Source organism: Podarcis liolepis (assembly GCF_965112155.1).
Source record: "Podarcis liolepis genome assembly, chromosome: 3".
Classification (NCBI taxonomy): Eukaryota; Metazoa; Chordata; class Lepidosauria; order Squamata; family Lacertidae; genus Podarcis; species Podarcis liolepis.
The window spans coordinates 39,858,841-39,881,914 of NC_139557.1; the positions used below are offsets into that span (position 1 = coordinate 39,858,841).

Below are 23,074 nucleotides of genomic sequence, written 5' to 3' on the forward strand. Positions count from 1 at the left end.
ATTGCCTCCCGCAGTTTGGTCAAACTCATGCTGGTAGCTTCGAGAACACTATCCAACCATCTCGTCTTCTGTCGTTCCCTTCTCTTTGTGCCCTCCGTCTTTCCCAACATCAGGGTCTTTTCCAGGGAGTCTTCTCGTCTCATGAGATGGCCAAAGTATTGGAGTCTCAGCTTCAGGATCTGTCCTTCCAGTGAGCACTCAGGGCTGATTTCCTTAAGAATGGAGAGGTTTGATCTTCTTGCAGTCCATGGGACTCTCAAGAGTCTCCTCCAGCACCATAATTCAAAAGCATCAATTCTTTGGCGATTAGCCTTCTTTATGGTCCAGCTCTCACTTCCATACACCACTACTGGGAAAACCACAGCTTTTACTATACGGACCTTTGTTGGCAAGGTGATGTCTCTGCTTTTTAACAGTGATGGCCTACAAAACCCTAAATGACTTGGGGCCCATTTATGTACAGGAGCAACACCTCTGGTAGCAGCCAATCTGATCCTTCAGATCAGATGGGCAGGGGAGGACTCTGTTTGTGATCCCCACAAGGATTTGGAGTGAGGGAACATTCAAAAGGACCCTCTCTGTGGCAGAGCCCCAACTTTGGAATAATCTTTCCTTAGAGATATGTCTGTCTTCCACTAGTTTTCAGACAAGTGATATGTGTGTGTGTGTCTCCTTAGGCTAGGGGCATTTGTAATTTGATAAATAAAGAAGTAAAGTTCTTATCAGCAACATATGTATTTCTGTTGTAATTTATCTACTACAGATTTATGAAATTCATGACTTTGACTAAGTTAGGTCCATTAGTTACAATGAGTCAACTCAAACTAAAGCTTCATTGTTTGTATAAGGTTTTAGTGATATTTGTTGTATTTTGGTCATAAGTTTGTACATTGCTTTGGGGTCTTTCTGAGGATGGGTGATTAATACATTAATAATAAATACAATAATAATTAACAATACTAATGTAGATCCCTTTCAGCTGTTCTCTAAAGACTGCTGTTTGGGAAAACTATGGAGAGAGCTCTTTTTCACAAACAGAACGCCTGTGCTCATAGAATTTGCAACTTGTGATTGTGGCCATTGAGTAATATATACATGGATCCGGTCTTGTATGGAGCATTTGAATCCCCAACACAGCAGAAATCGCAGACGTTTTCTCATCAGGGTTGGGCAGGGTAGAATTGCATACCTTGCCTTAGTGTAACAAACCATGATTTGGACTGTTAACTCTTGTCTTGTCAATTAAGTAGCTTTCTAAAAATACATTCTTTGTAGCATAGCAGTATGGATAATGGAGATATATGTATGTATGACGAAAGAGTTTCTAAACATTACTAGTTCATATTAGTGTATGGAATATTGAACACTTGTAGAAGACTTCCACAGTTTGATTAAAATAGCTTTATTAGAACGTAACTTTTTAAATGGAGAAAATCATAGTTCTTTAAAAGGTTTTTTAAGCTATTGGTCATCCAGAATAACAGCCCCTGAACTGACAACAACACAGAGAAAGAGAAGCATTATTATTATTATTATTATTATTCTAAAAAGGCTTTCAAGGGGTAATTTTGAGGTTGAAGTGAGCAATGAGTCAGCAGGGGATGATAACTTATACCTCTTTCACTCCAAATCAGAGATGGCTATCTATAGCCTGTGTGAGCTTCACAAGCATTCATTCATAAACCTGTTCCGTTCCATTTCCACATTAAATTTCAGTTTAAAAAAATTAAAAATGTATGAAAAGCCATATTTAAATACACACCTAAATATGTATTTTGAATGAATTTTCTCACAAAAGACACATTCTGAAATGAATGTGTTTCAATGCCAATATTTGTCAGGGAGATGCAGCTCAGGTCTGTTTGCATCAGATTTTGTAGATAATGTATTCTTCAAGCATCTCTATACTACATTTCATTTTCATGTAAACAGTATCGGCATCACTGTCTAATGATCTCTGTGTTACCCAAGATTCATTTATTCATAAAGACATTAATAAGGGGAATAACTGTACACAAACAGATTCTCTTATTTGTTGCTTTTTTATTTAATATTTTTATTTAGTTTTCACATTCAGACAGACATATCCTTACCCACATTAGAAAAAAAAACCAAAGCAAAAAAACCAAACAAAAACAGAGATACAAACATTAACAATAATAATCACTATACCTATGTGACTTCCCTCCACCAGCGTATGTCATTTCTTAATTCCTTAATATCCTTGTTTACATTGCAGCTTATATCTCACATCCCTAATATTGTTATTTTACCAGAACTTTATATTATGAATCAACTTTACAAACTTAATCTAAACATATCAGCATGTTATCTTTAGAACAGTGTTTACTCATGTAATCATCAAACCATTTCCATTGTGCTCTTAATTTCTGGTTTGTTTGATATCTTATTGCTGTTGTTAATTTCATGAAATCTATAAATTCAGATAATTTGTGTAGCCAATCCTCTTCTGTGTGTATGTAATCTCCTTTCCAATTCTTTGCAGATTCTCTTATTTGTGTAAATCAAACCATGTATTGAGCATCACGCAATAACTATAAAGCCGTCCAACCTACAATCAGAGGCATTTCTAGACCATATATAAGAGTGAGCTATTAAAAAAAAACACCAATGTATTATACAAATACTTAGTTATTCTAGAGAGCAGCCTGGATCTAGAAATTAAATTTTGCTCAACTCAACTAGGTTGTGATCAAACATGTCTAGATGCAACTTCTCCGGTGCCATCCTATGTTGTGATTATTGGTAATCTGAGGTTTTTTAAAATAATAATAATAATAAAGAGAGGAAAAGAGAGGAGCATGACATGACTGTGCCCAGTATAGAAATATCTTCAGATGAATGCTGTCTGAGAAAGTCTGGCATAAAGAGATCATTGATATGTGCCTGAGTAAGCTAAAGGTTACTGAAATGACAGTATGGTACTTGTTTTAGCTGTATCTCATAGCTCAAACATTCTTTTCCTGGGGAAAAAAATCTAACATTTCTACTGACTCTGCTCTGTTCAAGACAAATTCCTAAGTCCTAGCTTGTTAGCTCAGAAGTCCTGTATTTTTAATATTCAGAAAAGCTGCATGTTCCTGGCAATTGTAGATTCCTGTGTTTTTAAAATGAAAATATGTTTCACTTCAGCAATATGGGGACCAGTCACAAGTTGTTTATCTTTATTGGAAAGTATTCAAAATATTTTCTGAAATAATACATCTTCCAATGGTATGTAGTCTCCATGTGATAGGAATACATTACACTGTCCTTAAAGAAACAACCACATATTCGGCGTAGAAACCACCCAAGAGGGAGCAGAGGTATGACAGAGAATGACAAATCAGCATTTCAGAAAGATTTGAGATTCAGCTGGAGCTTTTTGATGTATGCACTCTTCAGTGTTTGCTCACTCTTGGGTTATGAGGCTGGACGCTGAAAACAGTTGGCCAGGTTCCATTAATGTACACGTGTCTCTGTATCCCATTCATCTAAGGCAGGGATGGGGAAAACAGGTTTCCCTATTTGGCCTTGTATTCTTCTGACTCCATCCTTTCCCAGGCCATGCCCCCTAGTCCCCAGGCTACATCCCTCAACAACCCTGATCTCAGCCTGCTCATTCATCATGGTATAACCCTTGCGCTATTTTACCACTTCAGATTGCAGGAGAGAAATCATATTTTTCATGCTTCCTTATGTAAAAACCCATCAGAGAGAAGAATGGTTCTTGCTTAGCTCTCTCTCAAAAATTTTCATTTTCCTAGTGCCAGGGGTATTTTTGTTAATTAGTACTTTGTACAGAGCAGCATGAAGAAAGGATGAGATACTCTGCCTGCAATTCCAGGTGGTAAAACAATGCCAGAAGGATTCTACAGCGTTATTTGGTTAACATGTCTTTCAGTACTAAGTAGTTAAAAGGAATCCAAAACTGAAGTATCTGCGTTATCTCACCTGTTGAATTCCTCCTTAAACCTAGATGGTGACATTACAGAAAACCTAGATAACACAAGGGAATAGGAGAAATGATGCTCTGAATAGGACATCTGTAATGAGAAAATGAGAACAGGTCAGACAATTGTTTTGAAAACACACCAAAGATTGGAGGCATTCAACCCAATTTTGTTTGAAATCTGCATTTCCATAGAGGAAGAATGGCCGGACCAATTTATAGTATAATAATGAAAATTTCTTAAAATACAGTTCTTATTGCCACTTAATGATCTTCAGATTGGATTATTGGAGAGCCAGTGTTAAAGTGTTGGATTAGGACTGGCGAGAGACAAATCCCCATTCAGTCATCAAGTCCACTTATACCAATAATAATAATAATAATAATAATAATAATAATAATAATAATAATAAATTATTTGTATCCCACCCATCTGACTGGGTTGCCACAGCCACTCTTGGTGGCTTCCAACATATATAAAAACATGATAAAACTTTAAACCTTAAAAAGTCCCAGTCTAACCCACTTGTAGGGTTGTTGTGGGGATACAGTGCAGAGAAGAGAAACCCATGTATGCCACCTGAGTTCCTTGAAGGAAACATAATAAATGAATAAACTATAAAAATGCATCTAAACAAACTTGAGCATGTTAGAGTCCCACTGATTTCAAATAAAAAAAATACTGAAATCAGTGAGACTTGGAACAGCTTTAACCTGAAGATGGAGGTTGCTCTAGAAATATATGTGAGAGCATTCTTCTTGATCCACAAGCCAAGTCAGTTATTATTATCTGGGCCTCCACTGTGGTATTCACAGCATCAGGTGAAGACCTTTTTGTTCATCCAGGGCATGTCACTGATTTTGTACAATTTTACTTAAGCTTCTATATCCAGACCTTTCATACTCTGGGAATATATTTGTCCCCAAGTCTTCTTATATATACATGGGTTGATACAACTCATGAAGATAAGAGCCCAAGGAGACTAAAAATCAGGGCAAGAACAGAATTAACAAGGTATAAGGTGGAATTTCAACAGCTGGAAGAGAAAGAATTTATGAGGTGTAGTATAGGGATGGGGTACCCGTGGCCCAAGAATTCCCATGAGTCCTAGTCAACATGGCAAATGGTCGGGGCTTATGTAATCAAGCAACATCGGGTTTGTGTGTGCAGAGATGCCTCATCTTTAGTGCAGAGTTAGTGATTAAGAACATAAGCCAGACAACTGAAAAAACCCATTCAATCTCAGCCTTTTATTTCAATGGGCAGTGTTAAACTATTCTTTTTTCAGCTTCACCTCACCTGGTCTTACATCTATCACAAGTTGACATACATTGTTAAAACAAGTTACAGATAGGTAGCCATGTTGGTCTGCCATAATCAAAATAAAAAAGTTCCTTCCAGTAGCACCTTAAAGACCAACAGTGTTGGTCTTTAAGGTGCTAATGGAAGGAACTTTTTTATTGTTAAAACAATATTCTCATAGAAAAATTAATCACAGCTTGAGTGGTTTTGGGGAGGATTTATCAGTATCTTTTTCACCAGAATATTATCCTCGTCATTCCCTGGTTAATACTAAATAACACAGTCCTCGCTTGCATTGATTTATTGACTCATAATGTCTTAAAGTACTGCACAAGCCTTACAGACATATTTGCCCTGGAAGCATGTCAAATGACACATCCAAGCGCTTTTAAAAAAAATGGTACGCAGAGATGGAGGTTGTTTGCAGGGAAATGGTTTATATCCTAACACAGCTAGGAGCTTATGTAGATGTCCTTTATCAAATTAACCAACTCATATCACAGTCTCTGATCACTACATGAAAATGTGAATTATAATGGCAAGCCTCATGTGGTTATTGGGTTACTTGCTGTGCAATCCTATACACGCTTACTGGGAAGTACGGTCCATTAAAAATAGCAGGATTCTATGGAGTTTGTATCTCCAGGGCTGTATCACAAGTATTCTAAAATAATTGCTCTTATAAACAACAACAACTACTTAACTAATTCTTTTTTCTTAACTAAAACCCGTGCAAGTAGTTGTGCAAAAGAACTCAAACAAGGCAGCAGCAAATCATATAAACATCTAACTTCACACACACACACACACACACACACACACACCCCAACTCCCTTTTTCGCTGCAGCCTTCTGATCATTTTGGGCCTTCTACTACAGTAATTACAAGTTAGTCATTAGTCATGCATATGCTTAGCGCCCTAAGGTCAGAATAATGATGAATGAACATGCTTTCCTTACGAACTCCAGTTGTCTGAGCGCACTACTTTGATTCCCCAGCTGGAGGAAATCGTTGTCTGCCTGCCCCAGTAATAAAAAGAAAAAATGCTGGTTTTTTAGAGCTGAGGTTTTTCCATAAAATGGTCTGATTAATGCTCTTGTCACTTTTGCTGCTGATAGAAGTAACTGGTGATTCAATTTCACAGTGATCCTGAAGCCAGTTTAATTATTATTAAGCAGGAAGCTTTTTGCTTATCTCAGCTGTATGGCATCGTTATACTAACAGAGGAATCCTGTACCTGTTTACTTGTTCAATAAGGGATGCAGCTTCAGGCTGTGATCTATATACAATTCCCTGGAAGCAATCCCCACTGAATTCTATGGGACTTAAATATATGTATCAAATTGCACTGTAAGTCACATAATAGGTAGGCAGCTTTTGGGTGGCGGGGTTTCAGTGCACGCCTCTCTACTCAGAAGTAAGCCAAACATTGTTTAAAGGGACTTAATCCCAGGGAAATGGGATTGCAGTTATTGGTACTGTACTTGCATTAACTCACTTTATATAGCTTTTAAAAGTCCTTTTAAAAGATTATTCCAAAATCTTAACTTGTGGGACAAGTTAATAATAACCAGTGACAAATAATTGTTAGGGTCCAACCTAATTAAATGGAACCCATTAGGCATTTATGATTGAGACACATTTTTTGTATATATAATTTACTATGATTCCCCTCCCCCTTTGGACCTGAACAGTAACAAGAAACCTAAGGGAGGAAATAACTACACTTTATTTTAATACCTTCAGGGAAGATCTTAAAGAACAGTGAGTAAAAGCTAGGTGTTGCCACCCATGATTATAAATTAAACAGGACAGTGACGTTTCCAGAAGATTACAAAAACAGATTCCTTTTCCCCTTGTTGTGACTGGGTGCATTAACTGTAATCTAACACAACTTGCAAGACATCCTAGCACAACGTAATGAATGGAGATTAATATTGCTGAAGAGGATAGCCATATTCTTTTTGGCGGCTTCGAAAAGCAGTAGAGCATTTTTTTTATTTTATTTTTTGCTCTAGCACTGTTGAAAGAGAAGCCACAACTTTCAAAGAACTATGTTTATGTGTGATTTTTTTTAAGCATTCATGAAAATTCATCAACATTCTTACAAATTTCTCCTGATATGTGCATTTTTGCAAACCAATTCCCCCTAATATGATGCATTCTTGTAAGTTATTTTCACTAATATATGCATCTATATTGCACTTTACCCTTGCATATGCCTTTTTGTACACATCTCTTGGCTGGAGAAATTCAGAGAAGTGAGAGTTTTGAAGGATGACTGTGTTTTGTTGACGTATTGTTTCAGAAGGTGCAAATTCAGTAAGTTTGTCTTTATATGAAAACTGAACTGGATTTCTCCCTCCTACCTGGTGTGTGTGTGTGTGTGTGTGTGTGTGTGTGTGTGTGTGTGTGTCATAAATGAAATATTTGCACAATGGCAGAGCATAGAAGCAGGAAAAGTGAGTTATATTGCTGATATTTCCACTTCAGAAAAGAAGGACAATCACAGCACTACTCTTTAGTCGTATCTCATGACAATGATACCTTAGACGCCCATTATCTGTCAGAGCCCCATCATATATAGTATTATCATTGCAGTACCTGTGCTATTAGAGTGTGGGTGTGGTAGAGAACCTAAATAATGTGATGTTGTGGTTATCTGCTATATTAAGGCAATACTTTGAGTGGGCTCCCTTCATACACTATCTTTATAACATGCATACCACTGCAATGCACACAAAGCTATTACCAGAATTACCAGGAGAGACAAGAGGAAACTATGTGACAGCTCCTACCCAGGCCTCTATGGCCCCACTTAAGCCTGATATTGGTGTGGGAGCACTGGCCAGAGCTTCCCATTTGACCTTTGTGCACACAAAGACATTGTGAGAAGAGACCCAAAGGTGTATCTTGCAGGATTTGAGATTTACTTAGTATTGGGTAATAATTCCTTAACATATATATATATAATGCATGTTTATGTAAGTTCATAAAAGAAGCATGCTCATTCAACATTCTGACACTTAGCATATGTGTGACTAATGCACCTATAATATGTCTTTAATTATGTGTAATATAGCAGATGAAATCTACTCTAGTCCACAGATATTTAATGGCATAATAAATTTGTTAGTCTTTAAGGTGTGAGAGGACTCTTTGTTATCCTAATGCCTAATCTGTGCCTGTGAAATAACAGTTATGCTTCTGAAGTTCTGGGAGTCTCACAGTGCAGACTTTTGAGAAAGGAGTTCCTATCGTTCTGTGTTTTAGAACGATAGGAACTCCTTTATGCCCTCATGTGCACATGAGAAACAAGAACCAAACAAAATTTAACAACTTGCATGTTCCAGGCAATTAAAACATTTCACGTAGTAATTGCTTCACATGAACACCTGCTCAAAAGTGCTTTTTAGAGACATGCATTGCAGATGCTGCTGGCTTTAATTGCAGCTATTAATGGAATTTTGAGTGGCTGGAGAAACTGTATTCAAAGACAAGTCTTCAAGTGCAACTTCATTATGTATAATACTGCAGGCTATAAATGTTTATTAGAACTATATTTGGAATGATACCCTATAACTAGCCTGCATATGCTTATCTTAGCCTAGATAGGTAGCTTACTATTTGCCCCTTCTTTAATATTGGATGCCAGGTGAAATATCTGTTTGACTGATGAAACTTGGTTGTTACTAACCACTTACAGTTTCTTGGTGCTGGTTTCACACATGCTCAGAAAATAAGAAAAACTACCCTGTATGTTTAAGTTTCAACTAAGCCATGTCTTATGGTTAATCAGGATTGAACAGCATGCTAACTCCTACCTTAGTCCTTCTTTGGCACAAGCCATGAAGCCTTGACTTGTTATGTCCAATCCAGGACTGTGGTTTTTCCTCTCTCTAACAGACCACCATTGCTACCCATTGTGAAGCCATGATTTGCTGTTGGCATGTTGATCATAGTTGAGGTTTTTTTTAGTGAGTGAGTGGTTTTTTAGTGAGAAACAAACCACAGGCTCAGTTTAGCCTTCATGGCTTGCTGCTCCTGCTGGCACCAAAGGATAAAAGATCAGGGGGAATGGTCAGGCAGCTTGTACTAATATGCACCTTCACCTTAAAAAGACATTAACCATGATTTATTGATAGATGAAAACTGACACCATAATGAGAAGCACCAGAAATATTGATGGCAGCATGAAAGAAAAAACCATTCATCTGGGTAAATAAGGGGAGGGGGAGGAATAAGGACCGCTTACCTTCTGAGCGGGAAGCAGCGGTTGTGGCCCATAGCGGTGCTGGGGGCAGTCTGCCAGCTCCTGCGTGATCGGGGGAGGGTGCCATTTCCTCCTCTAATGACTGCACAGGCTTCTGGGGCTTGCCTGTGGATCTGGCCAATCGCAGGTGAGCTGGGGTGTGTGGCTTGGGAGCAGATGAGAGGTGAAACCTTTTTGTTTTTCCCTATACCCAGATGTGTCATTGCAAGGCTTATGATGGAATGATACTAGTGAGGCCACAGGAAGTGTGTGTGTGTGTGAGAGAGAGAGAGAGAGAGTGAGAGAGAGAGAGACACTGGGAAAATGGTACAGGATAAACACTCCAGTGCTGCTGCTCCAGCCCAAACCCTCCCTTCCCCCAGTGACTACTTTTAAATGAAAATAAATATATTAAGGCACCCAGCTGTGGGTCTCCTGCATAGTGTGTAGCTTTAAAACACACAGCCTTTTCCTATCACATTATTTCATGTTCTAGCCTGGATCCAGATATCCTTACAAACTCAGTTGGACACATTGATTTGGGCCAACAAATACATAAAGTGCTTTAACCCTACTTATGCAAAGTTGTCTTGACCTGCAATTTCTAATCTAATGAGAACACCATTCTTTCGGTGCACCAAGGCCATGAGCAAGAGCTGCACATTAACATGCATTCAAAGTAGCCACCACAGTATCATTGTTAAGTTCCCTGAGACATTGGGATAAAAATGATGAGCACAAATGTTGGGCTTTGCAAAGTAAAACAATTGCATCCTGCCTACTATGAAAGAGCTTTGGGATGTGTTAATTTCTTTCTGGGGTGGAGATCTCAATAGTGTCGTTTCATCCTAAGCCTTTTAACAAACACAGAACTGTTCTCAGAAAATGAGCAAACATACTTTCTGAATATTGCCCGAGTGTGTGTGTGTGTATATGTACACATTGCATGGTGTCACAGGCCAAGCCTTAGAATATCCTGCTGCTTCTGTGAAACACCTTCCTAATTTCACATCCAGCAGAGTATGCTGAAGAGAAAAGAACATATAAATCTTGTTTTGTAATTGGACCTGTGTGAGGCCTGCCTTTGTGAGTGAGTGAGAAGCATTGGTAGCCCTGTTTGCTTCATGCAGGGAAAGAAGAGGAGAGAGAGGGAGAGCTAGTTTTCCTAAATTGGCTTGCAAATCACTTTTGTAAGGGGATGTAGATACTGGAGAAGAAAAGAACAAAAAGGGCAAAAAGTCGAAAACCATGGGAAGCCAAGTGAGATTCCTTTCTGCATTTGAATTTCATAACAGGGGACCTATTAAAATGGTCAGACCCCTGGAGGCTAATGGATTCTGATGTATTCTGGAGAACTCTAGAGAATTTTCCCGCTGGTGTGGCTGGTCGCTCTGTATAATGTGGAGATGCCTTGGGCAGTTGACATTATTGTTCCCAACCGCGTTTTCCCTCTGAGCAGAGCCTCGACAGCTCCTTGGTATAGACCTGAGTTGGTAGCGAAGAAACAGGAGGGGTGATGGCTAGAACACAGAGGAAGACTCGTGCTGAGTCTGAACAAGCACAGGTTGGAATTAATTTCCAGGTCTACAGTATCCTGTGGTAATGATAGTGGCAAAGAAAGTTATTTCTCTGTGTTGGTCCCCAAGTGGTTTGAAATCTGTGCCAGTAAGAGATATGATGGAAAACTCAGGGCTCACCCACACTTCCAGTCACATGTCCAAGAGGTTTTTCTTTTGCCCACCACCTTCCCTGGGAAAACCTTCAGTTTACTGCTAAATCGGAACAAATGTTTTCTGTGGGTTGATATCTGTTCCAATTCAGCAGTAAACAGTGAATAGGAGAACCCCAGACCATGGGCTTGAAATTTCAGAGAGGCTTGCCTGGTACCAGCTGAAGAACCTTTCATTTTAATAGGCTTAGAAAAATGTTTTAGTGCTTTTTAGAACTTGGCCATTATTGTTCTCTCTGTACCTGGTTTTGTTCTGCTTTTATTCTGATGCTGTTTTAACTTTTTTTCAAAATGTGTTCCTGTGACATTTTTATATGTTATAGTTGTCTGTACAATGCCCTGAAAACTTATTATTAATGTGCGGTGTAAAAAATTAATCTGTACCTAGGAAAGTAAATAATACATGTTGAGTAGGAATGAAGAACCACGTCTTTTTATTAGCATCTTGTAAAACGTGTAACGGATGTGCCTGTTGTGCGTGGCCCCACCAGAACAAAAGGTTTGCTTTTCTCTTTAGATACCTGTTGTTGTCCTCGCTGAGAGAGGTGGTTTTTAATAAGCACTACCTGCACTGAAGACCATCCCAATATGCATATTTCATTTAAAAATATGCATTGGCGTGTTTTGTTTACATCAACTGGGTTTATAATTCTCATGGAATTTGTAGAGTAGAAACAGCAAGCTGTTTTTCTTTTACTAATAAAACAGTGGGAAGCTTTTTGAAGCGAAGCCCCTTCTGTGGAAATGGATCGGAAGAATTGTTATGTGAACTGTGTAGCTTTATCTAGGTTACACTGATTGTCTTGTGTACCTAGGAAACCTGTCCAATCTAATGTAATTTTGAGCTTATTTTAGAAGTAAGTGATATTAGAACAAACTCTACAGCTGTGCATGCATTGCATTTTAATTGCTGGAGCTCCTGTTAGAGACCAGTGGTGGCATATAGGGTAATGCCAGCCACTTTAGGGATGATGCTCACCTGTAGACCAAGCTGATTGCTTGAAATGCATCTGCTGCAGTGCTTTTCATGATAGAAGGTGGGCCTCTTGAAAAGGAGCTGTTGGCAGGAAGAGCTGGCAAACCAGCTCCCTTGTGAAGGTTCGTCCAGGTTAATTAGACCAGTTTTCAGCCCTTTCTGTCAACATTTCAGTTCCAGGATAAATGAGGGTCAGCCACGGGGCTTCAATTAAACAAGGCCTCGTCAAGGTTCCTCCACCCCCAAAAAATTGATATTCAGTGGTAGAGTTCAACTTGTGCCAGGTGAAATGTTAAAAACTGTCTTTAAATGTTCTCACCACAAAGCACACATAAAGCTGCCTTATACTGAGTCAGACCATTAATCTGTCTAGCTCCAGGCATTTACTCTGCAGAAACCCAGACAAATATAGGTCTTAGCCCCACTACACTAGATGCTTGTAAGGAATGTGTTCTATCCAGCAACATGGGGCAGAAGATTTCACAGTGTGTTTATTTTGCTGTGGATTCCCCCCCCCCCCAATTTCATAAGTTTATTACTATCAATGAACGGATGGATGGAAGCCAACTGCAAATAAACATTACGCAGCTTCAAAGTTTGTAGCTTTGTTTACTCAGTCCAAGTAAAATAAACATGCTAAATTAGGTCACTTTCTAGGGAATCAGAACTTTTTCTCATGCAAAAATCACCTTAATTTCTTATGCAATTCAGCACTTGCCAGAAAAAACACACATCATTGGTTCTATCACTGGGCTTTGGTCCTGCCCCCCCCCCCACAAAGTAACTTCAGTCACACCAATAGAGTTGGGACTACATGGTAAGATTTTAAGATAACAAGATGGTAGTCCTTGCACTTACTGTTTAAAAATTAAAACTATCTCAACAACCATATAGGGCATTTTGAGTTCTTAATACTGTTCCCTTCCTTTTCTTTTGTTCCAAATCAAGAGTGAATATTGGAAGCTGTGCCCTTGTCTTTGAGTTATTTTTGCAAGCCATACCCTCAGCTTTCAGGGTGTTTTGTTTTGTTCTGTTTTACTTGGGGTGACTTACTGTTGCAATCTGAAACCTCATGGTCTACTTGATGTCTTAATACAATCAAAGCTCAGATCCCGAACGCCTCTGTTTTGGAACGTTTTGGCTCCCGAATGCCAAAAACCCGGAAGTAAATGCTCCAGTTTTTTAACGTTTTTCGGAAGTCGAACGTCCAATGTGGCTTCCGCTTGAGTGCAGGAAAATCCTGCAACCAATCAGAAGCCGCTCCTTGGTTGTCGATCATTTTGGAAGCCGAATAGGCTTCCGGAATGGATTACGTTCAACAAGCGAGGTTTGACTGTATAGAGAATGGAAACCTATGATAGTCTGAAATCTTGTGGTCTAGTGGTTAAGTGAAGTTGGACACTCAGAAAATGGCCATAATATTACCAGCTCTCCTCTTCCATCACTCTCTGGTATTAAGTCTCAGTGGAGCTGGAATGCTGCAGCACTGTGAATGAGAAGAACTGGGTTAAATGATACAGTATGTGCTACAGAAGATGCATTCATACATCTCCTGGTGTCGATTTTTCTTTTGCTAAAAGGAAGAGGGTAATTTGGATATTTATAGTTCCCTCCACAAATAACATCAACTTCAGGGGGGCAGTATGAATTTGGATCATGACCATGTCATGGGGTGTGGGGGGGGGTCAGACTTCTTCCCCAGTACAGTGGTACTTCGGGTTACATACGCTTCAGGTTACAGACTCCACTAACCCAGAAATATTACCTTGGGTTAAGAACTTTGCTTCAGGATGAGAACAGAAATCGTGCTCTGGTGGCACGACAGCAGCAGGAGGCCCCATTAGCTAAAGTGGTGCTTCAGGTTAAGAACAGTTTCAGGTTAAGAACGGACCTCCGGAATGAATAAAGTACATAACCAGAGGTACCACTGTATTATGCCCCTGATCTGAATCACCAACTCTGCAGCTGCTTTTGAAAAAAAGAAGACGTAATGAAATGTATGCATGCAATTTCTGCATTCCGTTTACTTTGGCTATGAGATAAATGTAAGATGAAGGTGGTCTTGAGCTGGAGTGTGTACACTCTGCCTGTGCTGAAACTTGAGCATTGAGACACTGAGGAGGAGTACCATTAAGGCACTTGTATGACGCTCCCTTTCCAGCCTTCCAATTGAGCCTGCCAGATCTGCGTGTGGAGCACTACACATATGGCAAGAGACAAGTGAGGTGACTCTTAAGTGGTGAATGATTTTGCAGCTGTGATTCCTGCTCCCTACTTTTGCCACATCCAATTTCAAGGCTGCTGCTGTAGAGTTAGGAGAGAAGAGGAAGAGGAAGGATGAAAATAAGGAGAATAGACCTAAACTACCTGCTCTCTCACCTGTAAGCAAATAATATGGTTTTGATAGCAGCCCATTTTTTAAAGTATAGGGTTGCCTATATTTGGGGAGGGAGCTAGTGATGGAAAGCGCTTGTTGTAGACAGATAAAGCATTGTGCCCTTCATTCTAAAGGATTGTCCTAGAGATTTCCAGCCAGAGTCTGTGGGACTTGTCATTTCCTATGGCACTTAGTTCAATACATTCAGCTGAATGGCACAGGGAACATGTGGGGGACAGGTGGCCTTTCAGATGTTGCTGAACTACAGCTCCCATCACCCCTGGACATTGGCCATGCTTGCCATGGCTGATGGGAGTTGCAATTCATCAACATCTGGAGAGCTTCAGGTGCCACACCCAGGCATTGGAAATTGACACTCAGGAGCATCTAGACATTAAGGATGAGTCCTATAAGTCCCCTCCCACCACCACTCTATTTGCAAAGGTAAGTTTACTGAAGATGGCTAACATGGAAAGCTGAAGGTGAACCCTACACTTTGTTTCCCTGAGATTTCATGGGGAAACCACAGAAAGATCTGAGATATTAAAAAATAATTTTCTGAGGAAGCTCAGAAAAACCAAATCAATTTGCCAAGTGAGCCAGGGGGAACTCAACCACCCCTAATAGTATGGTTTCTGCCTGTAAAAAATAAAATATAGATTTGGATTTGAACAGCAGCTAATGTGCAGCTGTCCAGCCATAGGAGAGCATCCTCTAGTGTATGTTTTATGCAAATAGGAACAGCTGTACTAATGGCCAAGTGGGCAAAACATTCATTAGCGCCTAGTTCTCGGCAGAAGATCCGAACGATACTTATGGATATGTCCTGTGTACAATAACCTTAGAGGGAGACAGATTGAACTCCAGAGGAGACACCAAATGGCTCATAACCTTTAGGAAACTAAAGTAGACTGCACGAAACCATTGCTTTTATGATGAGGTTTGTTCTTATGGCTCAAAGCTATGTTTTTGCACATGTGTTAGGTACTCTGGTTTTATATGCTGTAGTCTTGCATTTTCAAAAATCGTTTGTAGGTGCAAAAGTATAGGCTTTATTTTTTTCAATCTGGAGCGATGAATGCATGATCAATGCCTACAACTGCTGTGTTGTGGGAACTATCTGTGCAGAAGATGCCCTCCCAGAGTATCCAAGGTGCACTTTGAACTCCACCAATTAGGTGTGAGAGTCTTTCAAAGAAGGGAATTGGTGTGTTTGTACTGACTTTTCTTTGAAAAGTTCTTGCACTTAATCACTGAACTACTTTTTGATCTCAGTTCAAAGAGCAGTTTGGGGGGGTGAGAGAGAGAGAGAGAGAAAGACTGCAGAGGTAACTCTAGAAAAATAATAATGTGTGTACATGCCCTTTTGGATGCCACCTTTTATTTCAAATGAATGGCAGCTTTCCCACTTAGGTGCATGGAGCCAGACTAACAATTTGATTAAGAAGCTTTTCAGTTTTCTGATTTTTGGCAGAGGTATTTCATGGAGTGTACTTGGTGCTATCCCAAGCTGCCAAGCGTAAAATTCACAAACTTGCAGTGAACTAGTGGCCTCCAGGTTGAGTCATATAATTATCTTTCCCAGTTTGTTGAGAGAGAACCAACATTCATCTCCATGCCTAGGGAATCCCAACACTGCAGCTGCTAGTTACACAACAACATAGCATGCAATGAGGTGTAATTGCATACAGAAACAAACAGAATTTCAGGAGAATATAACATGTTCTGCCGTGCAGAGTGTGATCATGATTGCTGCCTTCACGTGAAACTGTGAAGTGCCACTCTGTTAGGAAGGATGCATATTGTGTTGTTTCTCTCTATACCAGTAGAGATTTCCAAAAATAACAGTCAGGAATTGCTGTGAGCCAAAAACCAGTATCAAAAGAAACAGACAATTGGAAATGTGAGTGTCTTGATCTCCCCTATCCTTTCTTCTCATGCAACACCTTTTCTTTCTTATTGAGACTCTCATATGTATGCCAATGGCTGGTCTTGTATCAAAGCTAACATTAGTGGTTGTTCAGGTTGATCTTTTAACCAGGGCAGATGTGCATCAGTGGGTGCTGAACAGCTAGGTGACAACAAAGTGGAAGAAGTATGGCAGAGTTCAGAAACTGCCCAATACTGGGTTTCTGATCCATTGCCAAACTAGATGTGCATCACTGTTTCCTTAATTTTCTTTTGTTGCTGCTGCTGTTGCTTCAACCAGATCCACTGTGAAGGGGGAGACATTAAGGCACCCTGTTTTCCTAGCAGCAGCTGGATTAGGGCTTCAGCATTGAGGAAAGGTTTTAACTCCCTCCTTTCCCCCACCCCCTCGCTGCTTCCATCTCTATTCACATCTAGTTTAGGCCTCCAAGCCAGTTCATTAGAGCTTCTAGGTGCCTATCTTGCTCCTAGTGCAGGGAGGAGAGGGCTTGAGAAAGAACTCAGGCAGGGGAGTGGTACCACAGACAGCTCCCAGGGAGTTGGAAAGAATAATAGCTAAATACAGACATTTCAGGAACATAAAATATACTCCATGAAAGATCTGGAGCCAAATGGAGGTTTTAAAGGGCTGTAGTCAGGTCAAGGTTTTAAAGCTCTTCTCCTCCCTGCCTACCCCAAGGAAGTGGTCCTGTTTCATCCATCAGCTGCAGGCTCTGGCAATTCTTGCTTACATTTGTTTTCATTTAGAAAAATGTATAGACTGCTTAATTAGAAAATTCTCCCAAGTGGTATGCATGATAAAACTATCAATTAAACACAAATAAAAATCAGCAAAACTGTTTTTTAAAAACAAGTATACATATGATAATTATCAATAAAGCATGGCTAAAAACAGCAAAAACTCTTTTCAAAAAAACCCCCATACATAATATATGTATGTATTACTGAGACCTGAGTAGGTGAGCTGGAGGGAGCTGATCTGACCCAACTGTGTCCATCCACATGCTTTGGGTAAAACCAGTCCTGGCTCCTAGCATATGGGTCAAATTGTAACTGAGGAGACAATACATACCACCTCTCTGTTGATGGCAGTGGAAGGTGGTGCAGGGTATTTCCATTTTACATACCTAGGCCACAACACCTTCCCTCCAAAAAGGGGTGTTAAGTAAGCCATTTCTAAAACTGCCCCGTGGACATATTCATAGGGAAAGAGACTTGCCAATCATTTGCATGTGCTAAAAGATATGTGTTGTAGACGAATGTCTGAAAAATGAAATCTTTATTCCAGTACAGTGGTGCCTCGCAAGACGAAAATAAATCGTTCCGCGAGCCTTTTCGTCTTGCGGTGTTTTTCGTCTTGTGAAGCACGGTCCGTCGCAACTGCGCAAGACGTTTTCGTCTTGCGAAGCAAGCCCATAGGGAAATTCGTCTAGCGAAGCAACACAAAACCGAAAAACCCTTTCGTCTAGCGAGTTTTTCGTCTTGCGAGGCATTCATCTTGCGGGGCACCACTGTATAGGTAACTGCATTCTTTTAAGGGATTGTTGAAGTGGATAATTGCCCCCCAAAGAAGACAGCACATTGATGTTTGCAAAATATGCTTGGGGAGTATATAAAGAAATACCATGCAGCACATATATTATCGATGGCAAGATTTTCATCTTAGGTGTATTAACTTTACCCCCAATACAAAACCTGAGTAATGCCCATCTTTCTAAATCAATGGAGAATTCTCTTATCAAACTATTAAATAATTTGAAAAAAATCTGTAGGAACCAAAGTACCTCTGAAATCACGAATTAGCATACCACATAGCTTCACACAGTTAAGCCAGGTTCAAATTAAGGTAAAGGATATGCACAGTGGTAGATTAAAATATATTTCTTGTCCTGCAGAATGAAAGCTGTGTTTATTATTGTCATTGTATTTATAATAAAAAATGCATAATATTAATTAATCCATTGGTATACTAGCTGTTAGAAAAGTCTGCTCTTCCTCTGCTTCAGAAAGGGGAAGAAAATAGTTCAAACAACCAAACCATTGCGTACCCATTTTAGAACAGCTGGCATTCTAGATTGACCTTCTACAACCTTGTGCCCACCACATGTGTTGATGGGGACGGGTGGGAAGTGTAGTCTAAAACACCTGAAGGGCACCAGGTTGAGGAAGTCTGTTCTAGACAGTGTGGCAAACCAGAGAGCACATAAGCATTAGAAGAAATAGATATGTGTAATTAAAGTAGGAGCTTCAGAGTGGACTCAGACTCGAGGTGGACTCCACAGCAGCAACATGTGCTATGTGGCAGACTTTAGAGTGGCTACTGTGTGACTTCTGCCACCTGAACCTACCATCAGAATGATATTACAGGAAGTGACAACAATATGCAATCTAACCAGCTGCATTCATCGTGCACAGAAGAAATGCTGAAGTGGAATATGGGAGGCAACCACAGGCCACCCATTTCCCATAATGGCCTGGCACAATGCCTGCATGCACACTAACGGTGGTGATGGAGTGGGGGAAGAGGGGCAAGGCTCTGTTGAACTCCATGGAGCTCTGTGCATGGCTAATTGGCCCATAGAAGGACTGGCTTTTTACATGTCTTCCAATTTACAAGATTGCTATTATCCGTAAGATGGAATTTAGAATGCTGTTGCTCACTTAACACCCATTTCCCTGATTTTTTTGTGGTATGTGCACCCTAATTAATTATCTCTCTGAGCAGATTATGAATCATAACGTTTGATTGCAGGCTTTCTGGCTGCTGAGGGTGGAATGTGCAATAGAATGTGACCTTTTCATTCAACAGCTAGTGGTCGCTTAGGAACCAGCCCTCTTGCTGGTACAGAAAGTTAGGAGGGGTATATAAAGGGGGGGGGAGGGAATTTCTTCAATTTATAATGCTTAAAACATTGGAGAAAGCTTTTGGCGTATCTTGTTTAACTCTTAAAGTGTGTTGACTCTCCACTTATTGCACCTAAATGAAAGACTTAAAAAGGGAAACCAGAGTATCCTATTCAGTTTAGTCCTTGTCTTATTGCTGCAGGCAGCTTATTGATTTAAAAACCCCTGTTTCTAGCATAGTTATTAGACCTCCTGAGATTACTAGCCTTTTAAAACACCATTGGAGTGGCGGGGGGGGCACTTGTAATTAGGGAATTCTAAATTTAGCTACTAGTGCTTTTTAAAAAAACTAAATTAGAAGTGGCTGGTGTTTCGTCCTTTTCTCCTGATAGGCTAGAAACTGATGGAATAAATTATCTGGCCATTTGCTCTTCAGTACCACTGGAGGTATTGACCACCTATGTTGCAGTCCCATAGGGACATAAGGGTTTCCCAGTGTGCTGGGGAAAATGCATTTGTTCCTCAGAGTGCCTAGGAGGAGAAATCCAGAGAAATCATGTTGTTGTTGGGTTTTAAAAAGACCAAACTTAATTCGAAAAGGAATCAAGCCCCTCTTGAGTTGCCATGAAACCATCCTCCTCAGCTATGGAGAATTTTGCAGTCAGCCTGTGGTGATCTTCTTTTGCTTGTTAGGCTTAAGAAGCGGGGTAATAGTAGTTTGACACCCACCCAACATAGACCCAGTACAGACCATGCCTTGCCATTTAGGAACCAGCCTTGAGAATGCATGCTCCCTCCCTTTCTCCCATCCTTCTCTCTCTATTGAAAACCAACATGGTTTTGCATTTATTTATTTATCTATTGATATTATTATTATTTAATTTCTATACCACTTTATGTTTTTAAGAAAAAAATGTCATAGCAGTTTATAAGCACATTGAAACATCAAATAAAACAATCTAGAATAAAGATACCCAGAATCCTGAAAGTCAAATATATAGTACACGTTCAAAGCAACATAATTAATAGGCAATTAAAATATTATCTTAAACATTTCAAAAGTAAACATTACTAAAAGAAGGCAAAATTCACATTTAAAACAGCATAATTAGCAAGAGAATAAAATAGTATCTTAAGAACAGGACAGACCTGCTGCTGTAGCTGCCAGTCCTGCCAGTGGTGTTTCAAGGTGGACAACGGCTGCGGAAGCTCAAGTTTGGTGACCTGGGATGGCACTAAAAAACAATCAAGATGGTCTCTGGCCTCTTCAGCAGCCTCAGCTTCTGCAGTTGCAGTCAATCAGGGCCCCGCCTGATTGACTTTTCCATGCCACTATTCAGTGGCCCAGTTTGGACATAATGCTGAACCTTGGCTGCCTTTCATGTGGTGGCCGTACATTTGATGGGTTCATCTGCTTCACAAGAATAGGTACATAGTTGTCAACGTTTCCCCATTTTTAAGGGAAATTCCCTTATTCCGAATAGGATTCCTCGCAATAAAAGGGAAAAGTTGACAGCTATGAATAGGTATTCTATGGATGTCTTGTCTGTAATATTAGCACAGTGCTGACCCTATAGAATTACATAGACGGCATGTTTCTTCTGGAACTAACAAATAGTAGACACTCCTGCTTGATTAGAGCGATTCTTTCAAATAAGTTAGGAAAAGGAAGGGTGGGTGAACAAAAGTGGTTATTTGTTTTGGACTTACTGGAAGTACAGTTAAAAAAGGTCTTTGGCAGTAATGCTGTGAATCTACATAAGGGGGATGTTATTACTATTCCAAAAAACAGTATATCATTATAACCTCAGTATCCCAAGTCCCACCCACCCCTCATTTGCAAGGACGTCATATTATCTAGCCGAAACAAAAACAAAAACAAATCCTTCTAGTAGCACCTTAGAGATCAACTAAATTTATTATATTATCTAGCATCATTCATACAAATGTGTATGCTAGAAAAACATAAAGATATGTTGACTTTAATTTAAACCATCCTTTAAATTGCCTGTGTTTTAACCAATACGAAATGCATTACTTTTTACAGCAGATGTAGAAATTCCATGCTACATCTAATGTGAGCAATTATCATTAGTGAGAACAAATGCTTTTGATGAGGCCAGGGGACCAGCTGATTCTATAGCGGTAGCAGATTCTTTTTCAGTTACACTGGACATGTATATGAAAAATAACAGTAACATGTTATTATCATTTCCACTAGGTATTCTTTCCCATTATTAATATTAATGATTTCATAATTCAACCCTTATGTAGCTTTAACTGAATGACATGGATTGCATTCCTCATTCTTAAGAACTGCTCGCGGTTTTTAAAAGTCCACCTGAACTAATATCAATGCTCACTGCCCATGCCCTTCCTGAATCAGCTGGACTTGTATCCTGCCTAATACACTTCTTCCTGCTTCTTTTAGTCACTCAAGTTGTAGGGTTTGGTTCATGGTACAGAGTGCTTCCTCCCCAGTCCCAGACAATGGTGAGAAAGTTAGACTACAGCTCCCATCATACCTGGTATCAGCCAAACTGTCTGTGACCGATGAGAGATAGTGTCCAACAATATCTTCAGCGGGATTGACAAATGCGATGCTTTCCCATCAGCCCCTGTCAACATGGCTGATGATCAGGGATGAGTCCAACAGTATCTGGAGGGGACACCAGATTGGATACACCTGATGCAGATGTTTGAAGGGCTTCAAATCCTTATTAGCGAATTTCCTCGGTCATTTGTTCTGATGGCTAGTATGTATGGAAGCAAACTCTGGACGCTGCTTTAAATTGCTATATGTGACAACTCTTCCTCTTAATGTAAAGCAGCTACTTATATAGGTGGGGACTTAAATCTCCCCATAAATCTTTGCATAACTTCAAGAAACTGCAGGGATATCCAGTTTACATAGTGAGCCAGTTATGCCTGAGAAATACATGACAACCCAATCCAAACAGTGTTTTCATTGGTCTGCATCAATGAGCTATTTTGGTATCATTCAGACTTGGAATTTCGATCAAATTCTTTCTTTATAGCATTTTTTGGATAAGAACAATAGAGTGGGGAAACATCTGAAAAACGTCATTTGAAATCTCTATCACCCTATGTTCTTCTGTAATGCAGACAAATTAGTTTATGGTTCAATAATACTGCCTTAAGAAGGAACTTTGAAAAATACACTGAGTTGTTCATCCTTTCTGTATACAGATTATGTATAAAAGACACTGTGGGAAGGTTAATACCAGTGAAGTGATATCTCCCTGGGGAGAGGGAGACGGTGAAAGTGATGAAGTTATTATAAGTCATATACAAAATGAACAAACCGAAGAGAAGAAAAGAGTCCCAAAGGAGAAACTGTGCTAAATATCTGCAGTTTTTCATTCATGTGAGAGTATATGTTGCTATAAAGGAGACTGTAAACCTATTCTAAAAGATGGCTTGCTTACTGGTGAATTCTTTATCTGAAGTAGAGGAGCAAGCAGACAAATGTCACACAGAACGTGCTGTCTTCTCTGAGTCACACTGGATGCATGTATATTCAAGTGATATTCCTCAAAAATGGATGGAATAATTCCAGGAACTGGGGACGCTGCATAATCAACGTACACCTACACTGCCCAATTCCACTTTACTTCCATATCCAGGAAACTGTTTGATTCACCAATATGTGAATTAGCTCATAAATAAATCAAGGTAGCACAATTCAACC

The 23,074-nt window shown here is 39.7% G+C and overlaps 2 protein-coding genes across 3 annotated transcripts in view; one reads left to right on the plus strand and one right to left on the minus strand.

The window, feature by feature from the left end:
* The window catches only part of KCNQ5 (potassium voltage-gated channel subfamily Q member 5), a 247,978-nt gene that overhangs the window by 101,353 nt on the left and 123,551 nt on the right, over positions 1-23,074 (plus strand). The window lies entirely within an intron of this gene.
* Positions 2,040-23,074, minus strand: part of LOC310704212 (uncharacterized protein) — a 162,190-nt gene continuing 141,155 nt past the window's right edge. The window contains exons 8-13 of the transcript XR_014524632.1: positions 21,401-21,531; positions 20,512-20,597; positions 18,599-18,688; positions 9,511-9,673; positions 3,955-4,046; positions 2,040-3,273 (exon numbers count right to left, since the gene is read on the minus strand). The gene's annotated coding sequence lies outside the window, so the exon portion shown is untranslated. The remainder of the gene's footprint in view (positions 3,274-3,954; positions 4,047-9,510; positions 9,674-18,598; positions 18,689-20,511; positions 20,598-21,400; positions 21,532-23,074) is intronic.